Source organism: Castanea sativa, chromosome 3, assembly GCF_040712315.1.
Source record: "Castanea sativa cultivar Marrone di Chiusa Pesio chromosome 3, ASM4071231v1".
Lineage (NCBI taxonomy): Eukaryota > Viridiplantae > Streptophyta > Magnoliopsida > Fagales > Fagaceae > Castanea > Castanea sativa.
In genome coordinates, this window is record NC_134015.1 from 11,185,132 (window position 1) to 11,207,102 (window position 21,971).

Genomic DNA, 21,971 nt, shown 5'->3' on the forward strand with positions numbered 1-21,971 from the left:
CTTCGCTTAGAAGATGGAGATGAATCTTGCACATGAGATGAATCTTGGGTACGTGGTTTTTTTATCAAGTATTTGTCCATAATTCTAGCAAAAGAATAAACAATAAATTATAAGTTTATATGAAATATTAATAAATTATTAATTATTGTTGTTTAGTTGTTTCATTAATTTGTTTGTCTTTTATAAATTATAATTTATTATATTATTGTTTCATTAATTATAAAATTATTAATTGTTGTTTAGCCTAACATAATTTAATTTTTTTTGTCTTTTATAATGTATTGGTTAATTAAATTGTTAACGCTAAAAGACAATCAGAAAATTTCACAAAAACTAGCTACCAATTAGAAATTTTCACAATCACAATCTCATAAATCACAATAACGCTAAAAAACAATTAATGTCTTTGAGTCCAATACCAATACACACCAACAGTCCAACATGGCAACACCAACACCAACACATTACAATTTACACACCAATCAACGAATAAGAATCAATCATAAGATAAAGCCAAAAGCAAAATGCCAAATTCAAAAAGTAAAAAAAAAAAAAAAAAAAAGTTAAAGTGTTAAACTGAGTGCTTGTTTCCCAACCAAAAAAAAAAAAAAGAGTGCTTCAGCCAGCCAATCACGGTTCACCAGTTCAGACAAGGAGACAAAATCATAAAGTTAAGAGAGAGAGAGTCATAAGTAAAGGCATAACTCATAACTGTGTTCATTATTTCATTTTTTTCATTCCTATGTTCATTTCAGATTTGAGAGAGTATAGAGAGAGTGAGAGACCGAGAGAGAAAAAGAGAGAGAAATACCTAGGCGACGGCGGCGATGTGCAACGGCGATGGCGACGAACAATGAGCGACTGCGACTGGGACGATGTGGACCGATCTCCGTCTCCGATGCGATGAAGGGCGACGAGACGAGTCCGATCTCCGATGAGCGACTGCGACTAGAGCTGGACCGATCTGGCGATCTCCGATGTCCGATGAGCGATTGGAACTGACGAACCGTGGATCAATCTACCTTCGAAGGGGAGCGCCGTTGCTCACTTGCTCTGTTTTTCCTTTTTAGGTTTGCTTAGCTTTACTGATTTTTTTAATTTTTTTGAGAAAAGCTTTAGTGATGATGTACTGAACTACTGATAGCTGATTTGAGGTTTTTAATGGGTCTGTTTTTTTTTTTTTTTTTTGGTTGAGAAACCGTGGGTTTGCTTCCTCTGTCATTTGTTGGGCTTGCCGTGGGCTTGATGTTGGGCTTGCTGTGATCCCCTCCGATGTTTTGCTCTTACAATTTTTTTTTTCTCTTTTTTTTTTTTCAAATTTTAGTTGAAATTTCTTTTTGGGCTTTTTTTTTTTTTTTGGCTTGAAAGTAGAACAAATATATATATATATATATATATATATATATATATATATTTTTTTTTTTTTTAATGTGAGGGTGTTCCTAATTTTAATTGAGGGTGTTCCTATTTTATATTTTAAGAGTAAAAAAAAAAAAAAATTGTATATATAAATTTCAAGTCAGGGTGTTCTTGGGAACACCCTAACCATAACGTGGCGCCGCCACTGTTAAAAAGGGAGCCTAAAGAAGAGAGGTTTCAATCTCCAATAGGATAAATAATATCTTTGAACCCTATAACTTCATAATACACATTCATCTCAAATTCAAAATCAATATGAGGTTTTCTCATTCGCTCCTCACTCTTTGAAGAAATAAAAAACCCAAGCATATTTCAGAAGCTCCACCCCCACCTGACCATCAGAAATTGATAATTTTATAGTACCACTAATTGTGTTCCTAGAGGTAATCTTGTTTCAAGGTGCTGCCTGGCACGACTTCTAGACTCGCTTGTCAGAATTCTTAGGTGTCCATCTAAATGGACAGCGGGGATCGATAATTATCTTTTCAAGTAACACATTATGGCTTAGTATGTAAGCCGCAATCTGCAGATCAACTCCACACCCAACAAAGCCAATTAATTCAACCACCTCGAGGTATTTATGTTGATGTTTAGACTTTTTTTACCTCCACTTTCTCTTTCTTAGGCTTGCCTAAGTCTTTGAACTGCACAATAAAAGGTTAACATCACATGGTTGTTCAAAGACAAGAAATTAGAGATAATATAAACAATCAATACTAACAAAAAGTATAAAAAGCAATGGTATCATCACCTAAAATATAAATCTAACACTAGGCAATATGCCATCTAGTTGTCCCAAGAAAAATATGTTAAATCGCTCTAGCACTTTCTACATGTAATCCAACCAATATGCATGGGTTAAATAATCTAAGTATCATAATAAATTTGTAAGGATTTCAATTTGAAACTTATTTAAGGGGTTTTACCTACTAAATGAGCCATTTAAATAAGGTGAAAAGGCCTAATCCCATCATATCACATTTTGTGCAAGTACCACATTCCCACAATAATCCAGATTCTAGGCAAGATGGATGTAAGTCAAGAAATTAACTGCTTTAACTAGTATTTAAACCTAAAAAAAGCCTTCCACTATTCTTTCCTAATGGAACCCTTTTTAGTACAGCAAAAGTAGCTTCAGCAAGCAGGTAGAAGCAAAACTCATATTGCCATGAATGTGTTCAACCTTAACATAATGTCAGATAGATAATACTTGATCCAAATCCAAATTATCAATACCAACCTAGATGTTATTGCACATAAATAAGCTAAGACAAACAAAATAATGAATCATAGACTTACTTTCTTCACAAGTCATATACCCTGTTATCTATAATATATATATATATATATATATATATATATAAATTGAAACGTAGTATTTATTGTTTCTACGCTCTAGTTGAGCCACATCAATGTTCACGTCATTTGTTTTTTCTTTCCAATTTTCTTATAATTGTTTTTAACATTTATTTATTTAATATTTACACTCTCTAACCTTTCTCTCTCCCTTATTTTTTCATTTCCCCACTACCCTCTATATCAATATCATTCTTTCTCTTTCTCTTCATCTTTCTTTCTTTTTGTCTCTTCTTATTCGCACCCTCTTACTATAAATTTGTCATTATCTCTTTCATTCTATGCATAGTTTTTCCTCACAAAAAAGGTTCTCTCTCTCTCTCAATTTTTTGGTGGATTTTTTATTTTTCTTGCATTTCTTCTTTAGGTTGATAATTTTTTATATTCTTTAAAACTCGACTTTGGGTTAATGCGATTTAGTTTTGTTTTTTTAAATTTTTTTTTCTCTTCTTTGATTGCTAAATGGTATCCTATTGTGTTATAAAGGATTAAATATAGCATAAAAAATATAATATTATTCTATTATGTAGCATGATTTGGATAATTTGGTATTTATTCTATTACATAACATGATTTTTTATAGTGCTCAATTTAAATATATAAAACTATGAGACTTTACTAATTTTTGTTTATTATTTAATCCTTTGTAGTGGACAAAGTACTCTTAATAGTTGTATTAGAAGTACTCTATAATGACATTTATTTAGAGAAAAAAAAGGTTAGCCAAACGAAAATAATCTGATGGGTGAAAAATTTTAGTTTTTGCAATTTTATTTTATTTTTATTATTTTTAAACAATGCATATATAGAAATTTAATTATTAGATTTTGCTAATAATTGTATATTTGATAATATGTTTTGGGTGGATGAAATTACAATTTCTACAAATAAAATAATCTTAATAGATTATCAACAACAAATTATTTTTCTAATTGATCCAATTAATCATTGTTAAGTTTAATTAATTTTTTAGTTACGTTTTTCGGTGTTTTGGATTGTAGGCAAAAAAATTAAGGTTTGAGAAAGTCTTTTTAAAACTAAAAGAATAATTTCAAAATTTTATATTCTTTTTAATGATTCACAAAATGTTATAAATAACTGTAAGGACACAATTCAAATTCCCAAACCACGACTGGGAGGAAATGGGCTTGAAAGGCCTTTCTTCACAATGAATTTGTAGAGGATGGGTTTGTAATCTAGATTTCAAGGATGGCTTAGACAATTACAAAAAAGAACGGGCTTTGGGCCCAAAGGAACAAAACAAAGAATCGTTTGCAAAGAGTAAGACTGAGAATTCCTCCTCGGACTGTTTCCGAGGATAGTTTATAATAGTATTTCTCAAGTTTTGGATACAAATATTGATTATCATACACTTTTTCTTTCTCAAAAAGCCTCTCCCTGGTTCTTATGCCTTCCCTTCTATTTATAATCCTCTCCTTCTCTTCATCATCTTCCACTTTATGGTTGCAATCCTGATTTTTGGATACTTGTCCCATCCATTCTTCCCTAAAGCCCGCTGGGATTAGGGACCAAGTTTCAAGCTCTATGCTCAGGTCCCATCCTTCCATCTATACAGTCAGCGTATCAATTACAGAGCTTTTAATATATGGGCAGTGGTAGCAGCTTTACTTTAGACATTCCACCGCTCTTTCTATTGTCCTCCACGTATACTGTGTATCCTCGGCTTAACATTCCGAGGACAAATCTACTCCTCTGACGTTTTGGGACATTTAAATACTCCACGATCATTTTGATGTTTTCGGATTTGGGTTTCTAGCCCAAAAGACTTCGTTGGGCCGTCCTTCATAAATTACTGGGCCCAATACCCCTACAATAGCCCTTCGAGATTCTTTAATTTTTTTCACCTCGGGAGGAAAATAGGATCTCGACTTAAAAGACCTTTTTACCTTGCAGAATCCTGGAATACTACTAACGAAAATAACTTCTGAATTACCCATCGCGTGTTCCCGATGCTTCGGTATGCGAAACGCCCCCGAATTAATTGTTGGCACTTCTATGTCCCCCACGTTTCATTGATATGACACATATCCAACGGTCGAGAGCGATTCCTGTGTTGAGGCGGGAATTCGCCCGCTTCAAAACACCTTTTGACATATAAATACTAATTTTCTTCAAAATTCTTCACACTACAGAAACCTCATAACGTACCTGCCACACTTTCCATCTCCCCGTACTCTCTCTTTCTATCAAGTACCCTGTCCGAGGTGACGTGCTTTCTTCTTTTTTAAAAGTAAGTTCTTCAATACTCTTTCCCCTCCTTATCAGCTTTTTGTTTCTTTTGTTTCTTTTCCTTTCCATCTTCTCTTTTTCACTGTGTCTTTCATCCTCGGCGTAGTTAGTTTTCTTCACACCCCCCCTTTTTTCAAAGAAAATGGGTAGATTTGCGTCCCTGGTGGATTCAAACGAAAAAATAGAGCAGTTTAAGGTTAAGTACAAAATTCCCTCGGATGTATCCATTAGGTACTGTAACGAGGAAGAATATTATACAAAAAGAAAAACGGGGGAAGTTGTAATCCCGATGATTGCGTTCATCGAAGGGGGAATGAAAATCCCCATGGGAACAGTGACTAGGGATTATCTTAGGGCCTTTAGATTGGCTCCCACCCAGTGCGCCCCAAATATCTTTAGGATCCTAGGTTCCATAGATGCCTTAAATGAGAAGATGAACCTAGGGCTCACTCACCACGACGTGAACTGGGTTTATAACCTCCACTACCTAAGCAAAAAAGATGAATATTACCTAAAGTCTAGATACCCCGAAGTTAGGCTAATTCAATGTCTGCCTGAATCAAATAAGGGCCTAAAAAACGACTTCCTGATCGTATCAGGAAATTGGCACGATGGCCTCCCCTGTCCGACAAGGGAAGGGACTCCAGGTGAAGTTTCTTTTACATACTATTATATTTCGTCTTTTTACTTATTCTTACCCACTTTTACTTGGATAACTTTGCAGATCCACACGCAGCGGATCGTCATCCTAATCTTGTTGATTTCGGGCGATTGGATAGGATCCTACAAGCTGAGATCTTCGTGCATATTGACGGCCAACTCTGTGCGGCTCATCTGATCCTCGGCTACACTCTGATATCTAAAGCTTTTCAGGCGCCAAAGTGCGTGATTAAAGCCCACGATCCTCGTCTTCCTCGGATTAGCGTTGCCGTTGAGGGTTTCTTGCTACCGGAGGGGACTACCATTCCTCAAGGTACTTTGGTCACCCAACCAATCCAACCACCACAATTCGTTCCAGTTGGGATTCCCACAGTTCCTTTCTCCACAAAATTAACCTTTGGTGAAGCCGCGTCTTCCCACTCTACTGTAAAGGAAGAAGAAGAAGAAATAGTTGAGGTATCAGATTCCGAGGACGAGTTTGAGGTTTTTAATCAACCCCACTCTCCTGAAGATTCAACTTCCATCCTCGGCACCTCTACCCAAATCTCAAAGGCTACTACTGAAGAACTTGACAATATGGGCATTCAACGAAAGATTAAGCCCAGCCTAAAGGATGTCCTTGAGGGCGCTGACAAGGGCCCTAGAGTCCAAGAACCTCCAAAAGAGGTGCGCCCTCGGACTCAAGAAAAGGGTGCTGACAAAGGCCCTGAAGCTAGGCTTCCTCCTCCTCCCCCATCCTCCCAAACTCAACGTACCAACATAGCTGATCTCAAAAGAAAAAGGGATCAGCCAAAAGGAAAGGAAGTGGTGGAGGTAGGAAAGGGCTCTGTTTCCAAGGAGCCCGAGGTGGAAAAGGGTGGAAAGCAGGCCCGCACTATGCATACTAGGTCGGAAAGAAGAACCGACCAACAGGTGGTCGTGCGCGCCCCTGTATGGCTTCCTGACATGTCTATGGACGACGAGGTCATTACCGTGGATGCGTCCATTAGAAATTTCGATGAAGGGACAGCTGCATGCGTTGCAGATGCATTGGAGCAGGCGCTGTTACTCCCCGAGGATATGGTTGAGCTTAGAAAGAAAAGGGACCACACCGTCTTTATGACTTTGAAGAAGGAGCTTGCAATGGTGAGTTTTCTTTCTCTAAAACCTTCGCTTTTGTTTTTATTTCCTACATATATATATATATATATATATATATATGTCTAAGTTTTATATGTTTTGTTCGTAGGCCGTTCAATCTGCCCATAGGGCAGAGGAGATTGCCATCAACTCCTACAAATCTCTGAGGGCCGAGGAAGCCAGGAGTGAAACCGCCCAAAAGATCTCGGATCTTCACAAGAAGAAACTGCAGGAGGTCACAGCAAAGTTGGCTAAGGCAGAGAGTGACAAGGCAGGCTTAGTGGCTGATTTGAAGACAACGACTAATCAAGCCGAGGATCAGCGCCTAAAGCTCCGTGAAGCCGACAATAACCTCTCAGCAGCACGAAGGCTCGTAGAGGATCTCAAGAAAGATCTGAACGAGTCTGAGAAGGCCAGAGAGGAAGCCATCAAGGGCAAAGAGGAAGCCATTGAGGAGAAGAAAAAGGCTGAGAAAGCAAAAGAAGAGGCCGAGATCTCAAGGGACCAAGCCGAACAAGACGGTTATGATATAGGCGTGAAGGAGGTCACCGAAACCTTCAAGGCTCAGGTTCCCGAGGTATGTAGGCACTACTGCCTCCAAGTGTGGAATGAGGCACTTTCCCAAGCTGGGGTTGATGCCTCTTCCACTCTTTGGAAAGCAGAGAGTGTCTACTATCCTCCCGCAATTCGCGCTTCTTCCATTCCTAACGCTGCCCAAGAAGCTGCCCAGGGATCATCTGAGGATAAGGGGGGTGAGTTGGCTGAAGACTCAACTCTTCCTGAAGATGCTCCTAAACAAGTTGATCCAGCACAAGAAAAGGCACTTGAAGACGTACAGCCCTCAAGTGACCTTCAGGAATCTTCAAAGAATGAGTTGGGTGATCAAGCTAATCCAATAACTTTGATAGATGATCCTAAGGGCAAAGGGATTGCCGTTGAGTCCTCGGCTCAGCTTCCATCTCCTCAAGACCCCAAAGGCCCTCTGAAGATTAAGCTGAAACAGTGACTGCTTGTTGTCTTTCCTTTCTTTATTTTTAATTTATTTTGTCTCTAAGTGTAATATCTAAGTATAAGTGTAAAAGTACTATTTTGGAATCTAATATAAGGATGAATGTTGTTTATTTAGATGATTCTTACTTTTTTTTGCTTTATTTTGATCATATTGTTCAAAAAGTACTATCCTTTTGCTTTTTACCTAACTTAATAGCAACAACCTGGATTGAAGTTGATACTCCAGGAAGGTTTAATTATGCCGGGAATTGCATCTAAGTGATGCATTTAAGTAATTTATTCTTCACTTTGGATCTCTATTTGAACTATGTAAAAATAAGGCATATGGTCTTTTAACTTAGGTATGTAAAGATTTCATGTCTTGACAAAAAAGAAAAGAAATGTTAATTCTTCCCAAGTAAATGATCCGAGGACCAGGCCTAACTTAGGTTTTGTTTAACACTTGGTAAAGAATATTAATTTAGACGAGGTATGTGGTCCGAGGATCCAGGCATACCAAGCTTCAGCTTGATACTTTAGACAAATAAATTGAAATGTTAATTTTCCCAAAGTAGATGATCCGAGGACCAGACGTAACTTAGGTTCTGTTTAACACTTAGTAAAGAATATCAATTTAGACGAGGTATGTGGTCCGAGGATCCAGGCATACCAAGCTTCAGCTTGATACTTAGACGAATAAATTGAAATGTTAATTTTCCTAAAGTAGATGATCCGAGGACCAGACGTAACTTAGGTTCTGTTTAACACTTAGTAAAGAATATCAATTTAGACGAGGTATGTGGTCCGAGGATCCAGGCATACCAAGCTTCAGCTTGATACTTAGACGAATAAATTGAAATGTTAATTTTCCCAAAGTAGATGATCCGAGGACCAGACGTAACTTAGGTTCGTTTAACACTTAGTAAAGAATATCAATTTAGACGAGGTATGTGGTCCGAGGATCCAGGCATACCAAGCTTCACTTGATACTTAGACGAATAAATTGAAATGTTAATTTTCCCAAAGTAGATGATCCGAGGACCAGTACGTAACTTAGGTTCTGTTTAACACTTAGTAAAGAATATCAATTTAGACGAGGTATGTGGTCCGAGGATCCAGGCATACCAAGCTTCAGCTTGATACTTAGATGAATAAATTGAAATGTTAATTTTCCCAAAGTAGATGATCCGAGGACCAGACGTAACTTAGGTTCTGTTTAACACTTAGTAAAGAATATCAATTTAGACGACGTATGTGGTCCGAGGATCCAGGCATACCAAGCTTCAGCTTGATACTTAGACGAATAAATTGAAATATTAATTTTCCCAAAGTAGATGATCCGAGGACCAGACGTAACTTAGGTTCTGTTTAACACTTGGTAAAGAATATCAATTTAGACGAGGTATGTGGTCCGAGGATCCAGGCATACCAAGCTTCAGCTTGATACTTAGACGAATAAATTGAAATGTTAATTTTCCCAAAGTAGATGATCCGAGGACCAGACGTAACTTAGGTTCTGTTTAACACTTAGTAAAGAATATCAATTTAGACGAGGTATGTGGTCCGAGGATCCAGGCATACCAAGCTTCAGCTTGATACTTAGACGAATAAATTGAAATGTTTAATTTTCCCAAAGTAGATGATCCGAGGACCAGACGTAACTTAGGTTCTGTTTAACACTTGGTAAAGAATATCAATTTAGACGAGGTATGTGGTCCGAGGATCCAGGCATACCAAGCTTCAACTTGATACTTAGACGAATAAATTGAAATGTTAATTTTCCCAAAGTAGATGATCCGAGGACCAGACGTAACTTAGGTTCTGTTTAACACTTAGTAAAGAATATCAATTTAGACGAGGTATGTGGTCCGAGGATCCAGGCATACCAAGCTTCGGCTTGATACTTAGACGAATAAATTGAAATGTTAATTTTCCCAAAGTAGATGATCCGAGGACCAGACGTAACTTAGGTTCTGTTTAACACTTAGTAAAGAATATCAATTTAGACGAGGTATGTGGTCCGAGGATCCAGGCATACCAAGCTTCAGCTTAATACTTAGACGAATAAATTGAAATGTTAATTTTCCCAAAGTAGATGATCCGAGGACCAGACGTAACTTAGGTTCTATTTAACACTTAGTAAAGAATATCAATTTAGACGAGGTATGTGGTCCGAGGATCCAGGCATACCAAGCTTCAGCTTGATACTTAGACGAATAAATTGAAATGTTAATTTTCCCAAAGTAGATGATCCGAGGACCAGACGTAACTTAGGTTCTGTTTAACACTTAGTAAAGAATATCAATTTAGATGAGGTATGTGGTCCGAGGATCCAGGCATACCAAGCTTCAGCTTGATACTTAGACGAATAAATTGAAATATTAATTTTCCCAAAGTAGATGATCCGAGGACCAGACGTAACTTAGGTTCTGTTTAACACTTGGTAAAGAATATCAATTTAGACGAGGTATGTGGTCCGAGGATCCAGGCATACCAAGCTTCAGCTTGATACTTAGACGAATAAATTGAAATGTTAATTTTCCCAAAGTAGATGATCCGAGGACCAGACGTAACTTAGGTTCTGTTTAACACTTAGTAAAGAATATCAATTTAGACGAGGTATGTGGTCCGAGGATCCAGGCATACCAAGCTTCAGCTTGATACTTAGATGAATAAATTGAAATGTTAATTTTCCCAAAGTAGATGATCCGAGGACCAGACGTAACTTAGGTTCTGTTTAACACTTAGTAAAGAATATCAATTTAGACGACGTATGTGGTCCGAGGATCCAGGCATACCAAGCTTCAGCTTGATACTTAGACGAATAAATTGAAATATTAATTTTCCCAAAGTAGATGATCCGAGGACCAGACGTAACTTAGGTTCTGTTTAACACTTAGTAAAGAATATCAATTTAGACGAGGTATGTGGTCCGAGGATCCAGGCATACCAAGCTTCAGCTTGATACTTAGACGAATAAATTGAAATGTTTAATTTTCCCAAAGTAGATGATCCGAGGACCAGACGTAACTTAGGTTCTGTTTAACACTTGGTAAAGAATATCAATTTAGACGAGGTATGTGGTCCGAGGATCCAGGCATACCAAGCTTCAGCTTGATACTTAGACGAATAAATTGAAATGTTAATTTTCCCAAAGTAGATGATCCGAGGACCAGACGTAACTTAGGTTCTGTTTAACACTTAGTAAAGAATATCAATTTAGACGAGGTATGTGGTCCGAGGATCCAGGCATACCAAGCTTCAGCTTGATACTTAGACGAATAAATTGAAATGTTAATTTTCCCAAAGTAGATGATCCGAGGACCAGACGTAACTTAGGTTCCGTTTAACACTTAGTAAAGAATATCAATTTAGACGAGGTATGTGGTCCGAGGATCCAGGCATACCAAGCTTCAGCTTGATACTTAGACGAATAAATTGAAATGTTAATTTTCCCAAAGTAGATGATCCGAGGACCAGACGTAACTTAGGTTCTATTTAACACTTAGTAAAGAATATCAATTTAGACGAGGTATGTGGTCCGAGGATCCAGGCATACCAAGCTTCAGCTTGATACTTAGACGAATAAATTGAAATGTTAATTTTCCCAAAGTAGATGATCCGAGGACCAGACGTAACTTAGGTTCTGTTTAACACTTAGTAAAGAATATCAATTTAGATGAGGTATGTGGTCCGAGGATCCAGGCATACCAAGCTTCAGCTTGATACTTAGACGAATAAATTGAAATATTAATTTTCCCAAAGTAGATGATCCGAGGACCAGACGTAACTTAGGTTCTGTTTAACACTTGGTAAAGAATATCAATTTAGACGAGGTATGTGGTCCGAGGATCCAGGCATACCAAGCTTCAGCTTGATACTTAGACGAATAAATTGAAATGTTAATTTTCCTAAAGTAGATGATCCGAGGACCAGACGTAACTTAGGTTCTGTTTAACACTTAGTAAAGAATATCAATTTAGACGAGGTATGTGGTCCGAGGATCCAGGCATACCAAGCTTCAGCTTGATACTTAGACGAATAAATTGAAATGTTAATTTTCCCAAAGTAGATGATCCGAGGACCAGACGTAACTTAGGTTCTGTTTAACACTTAGTAAAGAATATCAATTTAGACGAGGTATGTGGTCCGAGGATCCAGGCATACCAAGCTTCAGCTTGATACTTAGACGAATAAATTGAAATGTTAATTTTCCCAAAGTAGATGATCCGAGGACCAGACGTAACTTAGGTTCTGTTTAACACTTAGTAAAGAATATCAATTTAGACGAGGTATGTGGTCCGAGGATCCAGGCATACCAAGCTTCAGCTTGATACTTAGACGAATAAATTGAAATGTTAATTTTCCCAAAGTAGATGATCCGAGGACCAGACGTAACTTAGGTTCTGTTTAACACTTAGTAAAGAATATCAATTTAGACGAGGTATGTGGTCCGAGGATCCAGGCATACCAAGCTTCAGCTTGATACTTAGACGAATAAATTGAAATATTAATTTTCCCAAAGTAGATGATCCGAGGACCAGACGTAACTTAGGTTCTGTTTAACACTTGGTAAAGAATATCAATTTAGACGAGGTATGTGGTCCGAGGATCCAGGCATACCAAGCTTCAGCTTGATACTTAGACGAAGAAATTGAAATGTTAATTTTCCCAAAGTAGATGATCCGAGGACCAGACGTAACTTAGGTTCTGTTTAACACTTAGTAAAGAATATCAATTTAGACGAGGTATGTGGTCTGAGGATCCAGGCATACCAAGCTTCAGCTTGATACTTAGACGAATAAATTGAAATGTTTAATTTTCCCAAAGTAGATGATCCGAGGACCAGACGTAACTTAGGTTCTGTTTAACACTTGGTAAAGAATATCAATTTAGACGAGCGAAGATAACGAACGTAATGCAGTTTACAACAAAAAACGGCCGAAGTGCCTTTTTATTTAGTAGTAGTACCTTCGTAGATTATTTACATTCCAGAGACGTTGTACAACACGTTCATCCAAATCTTCCAGATTGTAGGCCCCTATTCCTGCGACCGAAGTAATACGATAAGGTCCTTCCTAGTTGGGCCCCAATTTTCCCCACGCAGGATTCTTCGTCGTGCCCAAGACTTTCCTTAATACTAAGTCACCCGGTCCAAGAGGTCGAAGTTTCACATGAGAATCATACCCCTGCTTGAGCTTATGTTGATAATAAGCTAGTTGAACCATGGCGTTTTCTCGTCGTTCCTCAACTAAGTCTAAGTTTCTCATTAATAGATCATCATTGCTATCTGGAATGAAGGAGCTTTTCTTCAGGGTTGGGAACCCAGTTTCTAAGGGTATTACTGCCTCGGCTCCATAAGTCATGGTGAAGGGTGTTTCACCTGTGGATCTTCGTGGTGTAGTTCGATACGTCCACAAGACATATGGCAGTTCTTCCACCCACCTCCCCTTGGCGTCACCCAACCTCTTTTTGAGTCCGCTCACTATTACTTTGTTGACAGCCTCGGCTTGCCCATTTCCTTGGGGATAAGCCGGAGTGGAATATCTATTCGTAATGCCCAAATCACAGCAGTATTTCCGAAAGGCTTTGCTATCAAATTGTAAACCGTTATCTGAAATGAGAGTATGAGGGATGCCGAACCTGGTAACGATATTCTTCCATACAAACTTTTTTGCTTCCATGTCTCTGATATTTGATAATGGCTCAGCTTCAACCCATATGGTGAAATAATCTGTTCCCACGAGAAGCCACCGTCTGTTTCCTGTTGCTTTGGGGAAGGGTCCAACAATGTCCAAGCCCCATTGAGCAAAAGGCCATGGGCTAGATAGAGGATTTAGGACTCCCCTTGGTTGATGTATATTTGGAGCGAACCTTTAACATTGGTCACACTTCTTTGCATAATCTTGTGCTTCTCTCTGCATATTTGGCCACCAATAGCCCTGAGTAAAGGCTCTGTGAGCTAAAGACCTTCCCCCTGTGTGACTTCCACAAATCTCTTCGTGTAACTCTTCCAAAAGTAGCTCCGTTGCCTCGGGGTGTATGCATAACAAATATAGTCCGGAAAAGGAACGTTTGTACAATTTCTGGTCCTCGGATAACCAAAAACGAGTGGCTTTCCTGCGAACTTTATCTGCTTCAGCCTTTTCTCCAGGTAGGATGTCATTTCTGAGAAATGTTACTATTTGATCCATCCAACTAGGCCCAGTCCTAATTTGGAGAATTTGAGTGGAGTTACCGTCCGTCCCAGTGGGTTTCAACAGATCTTCGACAAGGATAACTCGTGGTAGACTTTGTGCCGAGGACGTTGCGAGCGTGGCTAATGAGTCGGCATGGGTATTGCCACATCTGGATACATGTAATAGTAAAAAAGACTCAAATTTAGACTACATATACCTGACATGGGTTAGGTATTCTCGCATTCTGGAATCCCTTGCTTCTAGTTTCCCTTCCACTTGGCCTACCACCAACAGTGAATCTGAGAACATTTGCACCGTCTTTCCTCCCATTTTATGAACCATGTTCATCCCTGCGAGGACGGCCTCATACTCTGCTTCGTTGTTGGTGGCCGAGAATCCTAGTCTCAAAGATTTCTCAAAAGTAATTCCCTCTGGAGATATCAAGACTAGCCCTATACCCGATCCCCTCTGATTTGCTGCTCCATCAACATGGACTTTTCATAATGGAGGCCCTTCACACGAAATCATGCCTATCGACTTTTTACCCACGCCTTCTTGATAGTCTTCTAACGAAGGCTCAGCAAATTCTGCCACAAGGTCCGTGATGACCTGTCCCTTTATAGAGGTGCGAGGCATATACTTGATATCGAAAGCTCCTAGGACAGTTCCCCATTTGGCAATTCTTCCCATATAATCTGCACTTCGCAGAATTGATTTAAGAGGGAGTTGTGTAAGAACAACAACCGTATGAGACTGGAAGTAATGGGGAAGTCTTCGTGTAGCATGTACCACCGCCAAGATAGCTTTCTCCAATGGCAAATAACTCAGCTCGGCCTCATACAGAGATTTGCTTACATAATAAACCAGTCTCTGGATGTTATTGTCATCTCGGATAAGAACCAAACTAACTGCATGGTTAGCCACTGCAATATATGCAAACAGAATTTCATCAACTTCCGGTCGAGACATAACTGGCGGTCGCGAGAGATATTCCTTTAGCTGTTGGAAAGCCATCGCGCACTCCTCGATCCATTCAAAACCCTTCCATTTATTCAGTAATTGAAAGAAAGGTCTGCATCTGTCCGCGGACCGAGATATAAATCGGTTGAGAGCAGCAGTCATACCTGTTAGTCTTTGCACTTCTTTAGGATTTCGAGGTGGGTGTAAGCTGTTTATTGCCTTAACCTGAGCAGGATTCACTTCAATCCCCCGGTGAGTCACCATATATCCTAGAAACTTGCCCGATCCCACACCAAAAGAGCATTTAGAGGCGTTGAGCCGTAATTTATACTCTCTTAGCTTCTGAAAAGTGTTGCTCAGATCTTCCAGATGTGCAGAAACTTCTTTACTCTTTACCACCATATCATCCACGTATACCTTAATAGTTTTTCCTAGCTGGGCCTCAAACATTCTCGTCATCATCCTTTGGTAGGTAGCCCCTGCGTTTTTCAAACCAAAGGGCATTACCTTATAATGATAATTTCCTGTAGGAGTGACGAATGCAGTCTTCTCCTGGTCCTCAACGGCTAAGGGTATCTGGTGGTAACCTTGGAAAGCATCAAGAAAACTCATCCGAGGATGTCCAACAGTAGCGTCAACCAATTGATCAATCCGAGGCATTGGGAATGAGTCCTTCGGGCAAGCTTTGTTTAAATCTGTGAAGTCTACACAAACTCTCCACTTCCCATTTTTCTTTTTCACCACCACCGTATGGGCTAACCATTCAGGATAAAACACTTCTTTGATAGCACTTGCCTCTTTGAGTTTGAGCACTTCCTCTTTTACGGCTTCGGAATGTTCTTTAGAGGACCTCCGAGGTGGTTGCCTCCTCGGTACTACAGTTGGATTGACCTTTAAATGATGACATATGAAGTTCGGATCAACCCCAGGGGCCTCATACGCGTTCCAAGCAAATACATCCATATTCTTCTTTAAAAATAAAATCAGCTCTGTCTTCTCTTCCTGCGGCAATTGAACTCCAACCTGGAAGAACTTCTCAGGATCATTGTCTATGAGAATTTTCTCCAATTCTTCACATACCGCTTCATCCACCTCGGCTGTGACAAGAGACTTTGATTGCTACGCTTCTCCGTTAGCCGAGGCCGAGGAGTCTGGTTCTGGTCGACGCAGAATTGCAGCCGTGACACACTGTCGAGCCATAGACTGACTCCCAAGTAACTCCACCACCTGGTCTCCAGAATGAAATTTGACTTTGACATGCAAGGTTGAGGAAACAGCCCCTAACGCATGCAGCCAAGGTCTCGCCACAATAGCCGTATAGGGAGAATAAGCATCGACCACGATGAAATCTACGTCTACCACCTCCGGACCTGATTGCACAGGCAGTCTAATTTGTCCTTTCGGAACGACAGCTCTCCCTTCGAAGCTTATCAAGGGTGAGTCATATGGCATGAGATCTTCAACTCTTAGTTTCAAGCCTCTAAATAGGTCAGGGTACATGATATCTGCGCCACTGCCTTGATCAACCATTACCCTCTTTACATCATAGTTCCCTATTCTGAGGGTTACCACTAAGGCATCATCATGAGGCTGGATGGTCCCCATCTTGTCCTCTTCAGAGAAACTTAGGACTGGCAGGATACTTGCCTTAATCCTTTTCGGCTGATCCCGTGACTCTTCGGCCAATGTTCGAGCCACTGACATTACCCTGAAAGGAGCTGAGCCAGTCCTACCAGGTGCTGCAAAAATGACATTGATAGTACCTAGAGGAGGTCTGGATGAAGGACCGTCGTGGTTTGCCACTCCTGATTGGTTTCCTCGCCCGTTGGGTTGGTACAAAAACTGCTTGAGCTTTCCCTCCTTAACCAATTGTTCCAGATGATTCCACAAAGTGCGACAATCTTCGGTGGTATGACCTCTCTCCTGGTGATAATGGCAGTGGAGATTTTGGTTGCGTCTCAAAGGGTCCCCTGCCATTTTATTTGGCCATTTGAAAAAAGGCTCATGCCTTATTTTCTCCAACAGCTACTGCACCGACTCCCTGAAGACGGTGTTGACCACTTGTGGGGGTATGTGACCAGCCTGCCTGGAAAAATCCCGCGCAGGCCTATTGTTGTTGTATCTGTCCGACCTGAAATCCCTCCTTTCTTGTGGGATAACCTTCGCCTTGCCTTTTCCCTGCTGCTGATCTTCCTCAACCCTTTTGTACTCGTCGATGCGATCCATCAGTCGACGCACGCTTTTGACAGGTTTCTTCGTTAAGGATTTCCTCAAGTCATGCTCCGTTGGTAGGCCGACCTTGAAGGTCCTTATTGCTACATCATCAAAGTCTCCATCAATTTCGTTGAACATTTCCCAATACCTGTCCGAATACGTTTTCAGGGTTTCCCCTTCCCTCATGGCCATGGATAGTAAAGAATCCAATGGACGAGGAACTCTACTGCACGTGATAAAGCGAGAACCGAATGCTCTAGTAAGCTCTTTGAAAGAATCAATGGAGCCTGCCCTTAAGCCGTCAAACCATCTCATGGCTACGGGCCCTAGGCTAGAAGGAAAAATTTTGCATAACAAAGTTTCATTCCTGGAATGCACTGCCATTCTCTGGCTGAAATGGCTTACGTGCTCCACAGAATCCGTCCGACCATTGTAATGAGTGAAGGCCGGTTGTGTGAAGCGCCGAGGCAACCTCCCTTCTTCCAATCTGCGCGCGAAGGGTGACCTGGAGATTTGGTGTAACGCTCTTCCCATCGCGTCATTTCCTAAGCCCCTAGGGGGGTAGTCTCTGCCATGCCTCCCATGCAGATTGTCTTCTTCGGAAGAGACATATTCACCTGGGGGAGTTCTGGATCTCTGCCCATAATTGTCATCTTCGGATCCTTCCGAAGAGGGGTCAGAGACCGGAGGAGTTCTCCTTCTCCTTTCGTGACGCAATCTCCTCTTTAGGCCGTCAATCTCCTTCTGCATGGCCCTGGCATTTCTTTCATAAGGAACTCTGCTTCCTCCTTGCGAATGACTTGCACTTCTGATGGTGTGTGTAGTATGTACACTTCCTTCTCGGTTCTCTCCATGATCAGGATGCAAGGAGTGATCCTCACGCTGGGAGCCCACGGACTCTGCACTGCGTGGTGGTTCTGATCCTACCATGATGTCCTAAACTTCCTTAAAGACTAAATCCCCACAAACGGCGCCAATTGTAAGGACACAATTCAAATTCCCAAACCACGACTGGGAGGAAATGGGCTTGAAAGGCCTTTCTTCACAATGAATTTGTAGATGATGGGTTTGTAATCTAGATTTCAAGGATGTTTTAGACAATTACAAAAAAGAACGGGCTTTGGGCCCAAAGGAACAAAACAAAGAATTGTTTGCAAAGAGTAAGACTGAGAATTCCTCCTCGGACTGTTTCCGAGGATAGTTTATAATAGTATTTCTCAAGTTTTGGATACAAATATTGATTATCATACACTTTTTCTTTCTCAAAAAGCCTCTCCCTGGTTCGTATGCCTTCCCTTCTATTTATAATCCTCTCCTTCTCTTCATCATCTTCCACTTTATGGTTGCAATCCTGATTTTTGAATACTTGTCCCATCCATTCTTCCCTAAAGCCCGCTGGGATTAGGGACCAAGTTCCAAGCTCTATGCTCAGGTCCCATCCTTCCATCTATACAGTCAGCGTATCAATGACAGAGCTTTTAATATATGGGCGGTGGTAGCAGCTTTACTTTAGACATTCCACCGCTCTTTCTATTGTCCTCCACGTATACTGTGTATCCTCGGCTTAACATTCCGAGGACAAATCTACTCCTCGGACGTTTTGGGACATTTAAATACTCCATGATCATTTTGATGTTTTCGGATTTGGGTTTCTAGCCCAAAAGACTTCGTTGGGCCGTCCTTCATAAATTACTGGGCCCAATACCCCTACAATAACTTTTATAAAAAAAAAAAGTGAATATATTCTTTAACAAAAAATTGCACTGTTTTAATTTTGGTACGACAAAATTTATACTTATGATTTATGATTGTTCCTATATTACATGTATGATTATTCTTGTAATAAATAAAAATATGATTACGAAATACATTACTTCTTATTAAATTAGTTTAAATTGTAAAAAAATAATAATAAAACTACCATAAAAATAATCATTATGCGCAACATGCGGATTCGCAGCTAGTTCTACATAAAAAATACATAACCAACTAATTTAGAGTAAAACCGTCAAAGTGGGAAAAATAAGTCTACCCAACATAGTAGCTTGTAAGGATTTCAAATTGAAGCCCTCAATATCCCCAATCATCAGCACTCAGGAGGTTCCGAAGCCCTCAATATCCCTAACATAGTAGCTTGTTTTTGGATTATGCAGTGCCAAAAAAAAAAAAATCCCCACAAAGGAGCAAGGTTTCATCTTTTCCCATAAAAAATAAAAGATAAAACAAGAAATCAACTTATTATACAAGTTTACAAACAAGTGAAAACAATTGTTAGGCAAAATTAAAGTCTTATTGTGCCTTTGCATTAAATTCACACTAGCCTAAATGTTTTCTTTTTTGATACAAAATAGAATTTCTACTCTAGCCTAATCTAAGTGTATATGTGTGTGAAACTCCCTCTTGGAGACTTGAACCCTGACCCTTACTCCTGCACCTCACAAGCATTTATACTTGTGAAGTGACCACTGTACCAAAGATGCGCGGTGGTAGCCTAAATATTTTCAATTCACGAGTTCATTGCTACATCTACTGGAGCAAATGTGGGCCTTTAATAAGGGGAAACTGACATGTGAGTCATATCTTGATGTGGACAAAAGGTATTAGCAATGACAACTTCATAAAATTTAGACATAAAAAATATAACAATTTCATTTAGAGGTTGAAACCAAGTGTAGATAGATATTATCCCCATCCCACAACTTTTTTTAGAGAGAGAGAGAGAGAATATGAACTATGGTTTTATATGACTAACATTCAAAAAGACAAGACAAGTCCTGGATGGGTTTCTAAAAACTATGGGTTAGAGAGGGACTAGCTAATCCAATAATTCACAAGTCAGTGTGCAACAATAATGTGACCCAAATCCAAATTTTCAATCCAGATGTTATTGCATGTATACTGTATACATCATAGCACAAGTCTAACTAAAAGTTAATAGGCCTACCTTGTTCACAAGTCATTTCATCTCATACTATATGAGAATCCAACACCAGTTCAGGGAAAAACTACCAAAGTGGGAAGAAAACTTCTACCCCAAGTATTGTAACTAAATAAAATTGTCAGGATTCAGTAGGGTTTGATGCCCCTTGAGATAGATCCTCAGGATAGTAGCTTCCTTGTGGAATATGTGGTGCAAAAAGATAAATGCAAATTGCAAATAAGATAAACCAGAATAATGTTTCATCTTTTCTATAATGAAGGGGGAAAAATCAATCTCTCATAAAAGTTCAAAAGAAAAAGTTAGGAACACAATTTTCATGCAAGATTATGGTTTTATTGTGTCCTTGCACTAATTACACACTTGCCTAAATCTATTCATATCATAAGTTCATTTATTTAGGGTTAAATTGGATGATCCCAAAGACGGTGGCAGTGTTACCAAGCATGTTGGGAGGAATAGTTCAGTAAACAAGATGGCAATGAAGTATGGAAGGATGAAATGCATTCGTAGGAAAGGTTGTGCCTTATTTTCAGGGGAGAGAGATATCTATAGATAAGCTGAAACCTTTATTAATTTCTAGGTACACTATATCTGTGGATGATGACCATAATTCACTTTTCATATATATATATATATATATATATATATTTCTTGCTAATTTTAGATCTTTTTGACTTCTAGATTTTTTTTTTAAAGGGTTCTCCTCTTGTATATGCCTTGCGTACAAGGGTTGCACCCCTTATGCGCTTCTTCTGCTAAAATTAATTATTACTCATTAAAAGAATTAAAAAAAATTCATTGCTACTTTTACAAGAACAAAACATGTCACTTTAATATAAAAATATATATATTTACTAACTCTCATGCAATGATAGGTTGAAAAAACAGACATGTGAGTCATGTTTATTTGATTTTTAATTGGTAATTTACACACACTCTATGAGTCTTGAACCCAAAACCTCACCCTCCATATCATAATAATGAAAAAATAAAGTACCGCTTGAGATATAACTCATGGACACAAAGTTTTAGACACGAAAACTTCAGAAAATTTATGAATAAATCTACAAAAATTCCATTAGGGGGTCAACCAAGTGCAATAACTATCAAGATCCCTCTTCTTTTTTTTTAATATAAAAAAAGTGGAGTTCCTATGTTATAAGTCTAAAAGCCAAAAAAGAAAAGAAAGGTCCTTTTTTCGTTTAAGGAAAAGACCTCAATAACCCATTGAATGCAGCCCAACAAAACAGGGTGTGGTCAAGATTCAAAGAGGGGCATCTAAAGCACAGAATAAACAAATCCAGCAAGAGCATGGAAATTGTAATTCAACAACTATTCACGGATTCAATATTCAAACTTTAAACTACACACTTCTTGTTTATTATAAGTTATTCCTTAAGGGATTTTACCTTCAAATTAACAATTTATATGAGCTGCAAAAAGGTCTAGACCCATTAAATCACATTCTGTGCAAGTGCAAGTGGCATACCATGTTTCCACTCTCTTCTACATTCTACAAACCACAATCCAGAATTTAGGAAAGCTAGATGCAAGTAATCTAATTAACTTCTTTAACAGTGACACGAGAAATTGGAGAATTTGCCTACATATGCTTGTGGTGGGTTCAGGTTTATAATGATTTGTGAATATAGGGTTTACATTTGTTAAAGAAAGTTTTACGACACAAAATTGGCTTTAGTTTGGTAAATTTTTTTATGCCTATTTGATAGAATAAGTATGTAAAGTTTAAGGGTTTCCAAGTCTTTCCAAAGATGAGGAATGATTTGACTTTGGCTTGTAAGTATGAAGGGCCAGAAATTTATTGAGTTCTATTAACACTATCTGTGAAAAGTATCTCGAGAAGTAGATGAAAAAAAGAAAAT

At 39.1% G+C, this 21,971-nt stretch overlaps 1 pseudogene; it reads right to left on the minus strand.

The window, feature by feature from the left end:
* Window positions 1-1,773: 1,773 nt before the first annotated feature.
* Window positions 1,774-21,971, minus strand: part of LOC142627120 (uncharacterized) — a 43,979-nt pseudogene continuing 23,781 nt past the window's right edge.